The sequence below is a fragment of the Cupressus sempervirens genome, chromosome 9, assembly GCF_028749045.1.
Source record: "Cupressus sempervirens isolate cs-2001-9-10 chromosome 9, ASM2874904v1, whole genome shotgun sequence".
Taxonomy (NCBI): Eukaryota; Viridiplantae; Streptophyta; class Pinopsida; order Cupressales; family Cupressaceae; genus Cupressus; species Cupressus sempervirens.
The window spans coordinates 267,470,132-267,478,936 of NC_143126.1; positions in this window are offsets into that span (position 1 = coordinate 267,470,132).

Here is an 8,805-nt window from a genome sequence, read left to right on the forward strand (position 1 = left end):
AACAATTGAGAAACTAGCCAACAGTTATTCTAATTTCAAATCTTCATTCTCAATTGCAAGATGTTAATTTGCACAAAAATATTTTGTATATCCATAACTATATTAAAATAATATTTATTTAACCACATACAACATCATTGATATATCGCATAGTGGGTTAACAATATAAAAAAATGATCTAAAAAGGTTCCAAGGATAAATCATGTCCCAAACTTAACAAGTCTTAATGAAACAACATGAATGTATCCTAATGAAATTGAGCCATTATTTAGGCTTGGTACACATACATACATATACATCAATAAAATAAAATAAAATAAAAATCCAACTACAAATTTAAATAACACCTAATTTTGAGTCTTTAGGCATATGGGCCTACTCACATTTTTACCTATTCTATTAGGAAAGAGTTACCACTTGATTCGCTCACCACCCTATTATATCTACTATCAGTTACATGTACACCTTCTTTGGGACACATTTATCAATATTATATCACCTTAAAAACCTAAGTTTTTATTACATTTAGGGATTATGTAATTATATATGTTTGTGTGTGTGTGTGTGTGTAATAGTGAACCTGGAAAAGGAAACAAGTAAAAAACTAAGCATATATTATACATTATGTGTGTGTATGTAGAATTTGTATACATATATGAAACCCTTCATGCCTTACAAAAAATTATTTTACGATATTATTATACAATGAATTATATCATGGTATAATTAAACCATTATAAATAACTATATCATCTTAAAAAGTGTACACTATCTTTGTAAGACCTTTTTGCCTTCTTTAGTGTGGCTTGGACCTACATTAGGACCTCATTTTACATTAACTTTTTTATGTCTAGGTCCTTTCTTCTTCTAATATTTCTCAGATCTCTAATTGACATCAATTTTTATGCATGACTTTCCATTTAATCCCCCAACTAGATAAATCATGCTCTAAATGCATTTTTGAACATTTTTCCTGCATCTATCATTATTTTTCCCCTAGCCCCACAACATTTATTGGATCTAAAGCTTATTTCTATGACTTTGCACCTCCAAGTAGGGATGAGATCCTCCCCGACCTAGAGTAAGGGGTGATCTTATCCCTTAAAAAGGTGCTTTACTTAACAAAATCTAATGCCCAATGTCAAATATTCTTGTTTCCTATCTTGTGTAGTTGACCCTTTTGATTTTTGTGCCTGAAATTGGTATAAAAGGAGGCCTTCTCACTTCTTTTCATCATCCATTTTTTCATGCAACAAATCCATCTACAATATTTTTAAGAATCCATTATTTACATAAGAAATGAAGCAAGCATGTTTAAGGAATTTTCAAGACACAAATTAGGGCATCCATTTACATCATTCAATAATTCAAGATCAACATCATCCATCTTGCATTTCTTCTTCTAGATATAACTTCTTTTAGCATTAGAGATAGTGGAGTTTGGTTATCAAAGATGAGATCCACTTCCGCCAAAGAGTTCATCATAGAGTCATATTGCAAGAACATATATACATGAGATTTTGTCTTAAATGATTTCCTTTCAATTTTGTGTTGATTCAATAATATTTCATTAACATGATTAATAACATATCAAATAAAATTTCATCAACATTTTCATGGTATTCTTCATTGCTACATTTACTTCTACTACATGTTATAATTCCTTCATTTACATCTATTTCAATTTAAGGTTTAGAAATAAATTTTGAAAGGTATAATAAGAGAAAAAGTAAATTGTAGGAGAAGTAAATGTAGTAGACATCATTATATCATTGAAAATAAACCCTTAATACCATGGTAAAAAATGATGAAAACACAAAGCAATTTGCAGTTACAAGGACAAGATTTTATCATTGAAAATTTAATAGAACAAAAACAAAAGATGTATGGGTGTTACCTAGTCAAAGGCATCAACAAAGGTTGAATGGTTGTGGACCCAATTTCATGAGAAGTAAACAACAAACAAAAAGCACCAAATGTGATGAAAACTTTAGTTTTTATGGTTGCATAATGTTGGGAAATGCATCCAAGTGAAGGCATGTATGTGGCCAATAATAAACATGGTAGGGTGGTGAGAGAATTAAGTGGCCACCATTTCATAATCCAAAAGTAAAAATGTGAGTGGACCCATATGCCTTATAACTTAAAATTGGGTGTTATTTAAATTTGTAATTGTAATTTTCAATGTTTTCATTGGTTTTATTCAGAATAGTTATTGACGCAATGGGGGTCCTATATTAGTCGACACTTTGAAATGACTATTTTTTAACCCTTTCACACAAAAAATCTTGCAACATGCATTGTCAATACCAAAAAGATAGAATGTTAGCTTTAAGAAGTTAAGTCACATGCAAAGATAATAACAAAACATATCATCTAAATCCAATATACCATTTAGGATATGTAAGTGCAAAAAGTCAATTATAAAAGCTAATTTTTCCTTTCACCTATTATGTTTGAACTATTTAATTTTACTTTTGAACTTTTTAAGAACTATATTGTAACAATTTTTTTTCATAAATTTTAATTTAGGCCAATTTAACTAAATGTATATAAATAATCAGAAATCAATTTGCATCAATTAACCTGATAACTAAAACTAAACAATTGAATGATTATTTTTATTTGGGTAAAGTAGAATTAATGATTTATTAAACTTAGCTCTAGAGTTGATGTTTATGAATTTAAATATAACGCGATAGGAATTTTTCTTGTTAGGACATAGAAACAAGTAGCATAGATGGCTTCTTGTACCAATCTTTGTGTGAAAAATAAATTATCTCTAGGTCAAATGTGTGACTTTAGGTCACTTTCATAAGCACACATCTAACTTGTAAATCTTAGATGTGTTTTGATAAATCTCACATTTTTTCTTTCTTGACTTTGTTCAATCTATGTTCCTTACTAGCTATTGAGCACTAGGAATTTTTAAATACCTTGACCAAACCATCAAACTATATGGGTTGACACTTAATAGGTCAACCTGGTAGATTGATGTTCTTTATGGCCTCAATAGGTGTTGACAAACAACAAACAAACATATAAATGTCCTAGGATATAAATTCTAATGAAACTAGATTCTTTTAGTGCTACCACAATGAATGATTCATATATACTATTAGGAATTAAATGATTATTGACAATGCTAGGATTTGAAATAATGTCTAAATGGGTAAGTTTAAATACTACTAGGTCAACTATCAATAATTGGTTATACAATAATAGTCAATGGTAAAAGAAATTCTCTTTAGATCATACAATGACTAGAAATCAATCATACAACTATTTACATCCCTCTCAAAAAGTCTTACACTATAAGTAAATCCAATCACTATAACTTTGTAAGTAAAATTGTATCTTCCAAAATGTCAACTTGAAACATTATCTAGGTTTACTTTAGTTATTTGCCTTCTTTTTATGTCTTTTAATATTTTTTCCCTAAGCTTTTTGGAAAGAGATGTCATTTCTGATTAGGCAACTTCAGAAATGAAAACCAAAAGAACCCTATGCATCTAGAAGTTACTAGAAATGCCCCTGGTATTGGAGACATGTCATGTCTCAAGCGTTGGGAGATAGGTCTATTAGAAATAGATAATACTAAGAGGAGAGGGGGCAAATTGATATTCTACGAACACTTTCCCACAATTGGATATTATTAATTAATTTTCAACGTGTAGATGAAAGTAAACCAATAATGTTGAACAATAAATAAAACCATACACAAGGAGAACTCATAACACCATATTTTGTTAACTAGGGAAACCCTAGCCAAGCGAAAACCCCATGGGGATGGCACCCACTTAATGATCCACTAAACAAAAGAATCATGTTAAGGATATTGACCCTGTTAGGAGTCTATGAATTACATATAGTGTCTCGATCACTGTTAGAGGACTAGACCTTGTTAAAAGCCTCAAGCCTATTAAGAGTCGGTATTATAGTTACAACTATATGAAAGAAGAGCTCACTGCCCTAACATGCAATTATACAATATAGTGCCTTCATACAAAAGAGATAGATACAAAAACCTATTTACTATTGACTATTGTACTTTGCATAGCCTAATCTGACATCAGAATTTTCATCAAAGATTTCCCATACAAGTTTACATGTCATATGCATAGTTCACATACTCATCATATACTTTGCATTCACATATATCACACATCATTTACTTCGCATGTAATAACTCTTTACTTATACTCTTTTCTTTCGTAAAACTCTTGTGTAGTTGGCTTGATGAAATTACACATTATGCTAACTTAGGATAAACATATAGGATGTCAAACCTATATAAATAAGTAATTATTTCATAACCAAAATAATTCCTTAACACTTTATTCCTTTGTTATGTTGAACTCTATTTTGTTGTGCATACTACCTTTACTGGTATTTGGCCTGTAACTTTGTATGTATTGTCTAAATTGATCTATGCACTTAGGTACGTCATCATGACACTCTAATATACCTTACCTTAACTTCATACATGCCAAATATCTCTATAACATTCATAATAATAAAAATTTGTCTCTATGTTGCTAGTGAAACTGTCTAACACTTAGACAATTTTCTATCTCTAATTATAGAATCTTCAACAATATATCCTATCGTCTCATTCAGAGATATATGTTGGCATAAATGAAAACTCTAACTCATCTTACCTAGCCATATTTCCAAAAATCTCCACATTTGGCATTGATGGCAACATATGGGAAAATTTGGCTAAGTCCCCAAATGTTATACAAACACCTTTTCAAAATTGGTCTTCAAAACTTTACAAAAAATTTCAAAATTTCAAAATCTTGTGGATCATTGCACTTATAACAATCTTCCTTATATCCCCTAATATAATCTAATGCTAAGTAACCTTTCTCCCCCTTAGTATATAACTGTACATATTGTCACTTTATACAAATTTCCTTCTTCACCCCCCTTGACATCAATTGAAAAAGTGTCAAAATTTATTTACATGTCAAAATTGTGTTTCATTACCTCTTCTTAGGCTGCCAAGTGAGGAATGCAATCACCAAAACTGTCTGCAAGAATATTCATATTCTTCTCTCATGTGTCCTTGACTCCTTCTGAGATGTTGAGAAGAGTGCACAATCTACACGATGCTATCTCTAGTGCATTAAGATGTGAGTGCACAAAATTGTCAAAAGATGTCTTTGCTGATAGACATTCCTCTAACTGATGCTCAATTGTGCTCAATTTCATGGATAGGTGTTCTCTCAAAAGTGAGAACCTCTTAGTAATCCTAGTTTTTCTATCTTCCAATACACTTATATCATCATAAGCCTGGCTAACCTGTGCTTTAACTACTTCAATATGTACACTAGGTTGACTTAGATGATTGGCCAATGCTTCCATATTTATGCATTTTGCTTTAAGATCATTATCAATGTCTTTTTTAAAGCTAAAAGACATCACACACTTTGCATACATAGCTTTTCCTTCAAGATCACATTTCCTTAATGACTTGATTCAAGTATCAAGAGTCAATAAGTCATTTCTAATGTTCTGATAGACAATGTCAAACATCTGCACATCATGCTTGGCTTGATCTTATGGATTCAACATTAAAAGCTTGAAGCACAGCTTTGGCTCTATCCTTAGGGTTAGAATCAAGTGACTTTATAGTCACAACTCCCTGCAACTTGTCAATAACTTCCATGAGAGTTTTCTATAAATTCTTTACATGTTTGTTTAGGTTCATCACATTCCTCTAGTTGATTAACTTGTTCAACTTCTTTAGATACTTCTATAGATATGATTGGTTTAATCATATTCTAATCAATTTATTTAGGCTTATGGGTTTCAACAGTTGGATTTGGTTCTTTCCTAAGTTCAGTTTTCTTGGCTGATTTCTCTCCACTAAGATATTCAAGACCTGCCTTATCATAAGAAGATCTCTGGTAAAATATTTGTCCATCAATTTTCTCACTACTAGAATAAAGCTTCTCTAACTATTTTTTAGCCTAAGTTAATTCTCCTTTCACAATGGTATTGAAATTTTCTATTTATGCATGCTCTGATCTAATAGATTCTAATACAGATGAGATCTTAGGTCTACATTCTCAGAATTCATATCTGGTTCAATCTTACTATCATCCTTTTCTAGACTCAACTTAAGTTAAACTATTTTTAACTCATGTTTCAAGATCTCATTTTCTTTCTTAAGGGCTACTACTTCTTCAATGTCATTAGTCTTCTCCTTTTTTCTTTTCTAGATTTTAGATAATCAATCTTATATTTCAGTTTACTAATGTAATCTTTTGCATCTTCATACCTTTCTTTCAGGTTGTCTCTTTCTTCTATAAGTAGATCAATTTTCTCTACGGCTTCTTCAAGATTCCTCTTTAACTTTTCCATGTCCATAAGGATATTACTCATTTTGTTATGCCTCTTCTAAATAACTAAGTTCTGATACCAATTGTTAGAAATAGATAAGACTAAGAGGGGGGGAGGGGGTGAATTAGTATTCTACAAACTTTTGCCCACATCTGGATATTATTAATTAATTTGCAACATGCATATGAAAGTAAACCAATATGCTAAACAGTAAATAAAACCATACACAAAGAGAACTCATAACACCATGTTTTGTTAACTAGGGAAACCTTAGGCAAGGGAAAACCCTAGTGGGGATGACACCCACATAATGATCCACTAAACAAAAGAGTCGTGTTAAGGATATTGACCTTGTTAAGAATCTATGAATTACATATAGTGTCTCGATCCTTGTTAGAGGACTTGGCCCTATAAAAAGCCTCAACCCTATTAGGAGTTGGTATTACAATTAAAACTGTATGCAAGAAGAGCCCACTACCCTAACATGAAATTATACAATGTAGAGATAAATACAAAAACATCTTTACTTGTGACTATTGTACTTTGCATATCCTAGTCTACATCAGAATTTGCATCACAGATCTCTCATACAAGTTCGCATGTCATATACATAGGTTGCATACTCATCATATACTTTGTAATGCCCCACCCAGAGATCCTTGGAAACAAGGATTCAAATCAAGCCAAGATATTTTTTTTTTACAAGTATGAATGCACAAGACAACATCATACAGGGATCACAAAGATTGCAACGGAAGACTTCAACACAATCTCAGCAACCAACGAATCTTTGAATGCCACTACCCAACTGACACACCCAAAAAAAAGCCAACAACCACCACAACAAGATGAGGGTACAAGAAATGACCACTCATCAACAAAACACCAAGCTGGGGTAAAATGCAGAATCCTGAAATTTGGCTAAGCCTGAAACCCTGAAGCCCTGAAAATTGGCTAAGTCTGGATTTCTGAAGCCGAATCCATAACTTATCTCCGAGAGGTCTGAAACCTATCTCAAACGATTTGTCGCATATATTAAAATTGAATTTCAAAAGAAACCTCCTCAATTCAAAATGCAACAACATAGGCTTGAAGAACACCCAAAAGAGTATCCAAATCAACTCTCAAAAAGATCAGAACACTACAAAAAGTGCCCGCTGTTGGCATGCACAAGTTTTAACCAAAAGGCGTGCGACACTTTTCACTAAGGGAGGACGACACTTCTCCCTTACTACGTGCGACACTTCTCAAGAAGGTGTGCAATACTGGAAAAGTATCGCGTGACATTTCTCATAAAGCCATGCGACACTCTTCCAGTGTCGTACAACACTTCTCCAGTAATGCGTGTGACACTTTATAGTATCGTATGACATTCTTTCTATGGGCGTGTGATACTTTATCAGTGTCGCACAATGCTGAACAATTGTCGCCCATAGAAGGTAAAAACACTTCCAAAACTCAAAAACGGGGAAAAACTGACAAAAAAACCTCCACACCGGGGAGTACCGGATCCACGAAGGCTCGAGGAATGAACACTTGAGCGCAAGAACAACACAGAAAGGAGAACATCTATCCATCTAAACTACAACAGCAAAGAACACACTGAAATAAACATCACAGAGAACAAAAGCAACATCGCAATGTATAGAAATACTTCTCAGGAACAAAACAACCAAACTAAGTACGCGGTTCCTCCCAACCGTCAATAGCATCATAAGACCATCATGGATCCTAGCCATCCCCCACGCGTAACATCCCAAGCCACCGACTAGGTCGTCGGTACTGTCGTAATAGGGACGTCACTACTAAAAACATGCAACAATATAAGCATAAGGAAATCTAACATGCTAGTAGAAAAGCATAAGATAATCCTATAGTAGATAACATCACCTATCACATGCTAAACAGCAATAAGCAACAGATATGCTAGTACAATAATTCACAGCATCTAATCATATGCTAAACATCATAATAAGGGAATGCACCAAATAAAATAACATCATCTAAACATGATATACAACATCCCAATGAAAGCATAAATCAAAAGAAAGCATACTCTGGAACCCGAAGTACCAAGTGAAGACATCCGGCAACGGTCGTACTAGGATAAAAGATCATCTCTGTACACCGATCCCTAGCAGTGGTGAAGGTAGCTATGCCTCCCAACCACATGGCAACCGTAGGTCCACACCCACCGTGCTGATGGAGATAATGATCCAACCACAAACACACATAAAACACAACATCCATGGCTAACACTCATGCTAGACAGTATGATGGCTGCAACCAAGAACCTAAGACAATGCAAGGAGTACAAGTCCTGGTCAGACACTCAAAAGGCTACTAAGTAGGGGCTGACATCATGGAGAGTCGCTTGGCATCGAAAAGCCCAAGCTCGGATCTGTGTAGCTCAACTCCCTCAATGGAAGGCCAATACACTGTGTAGCTCAACTC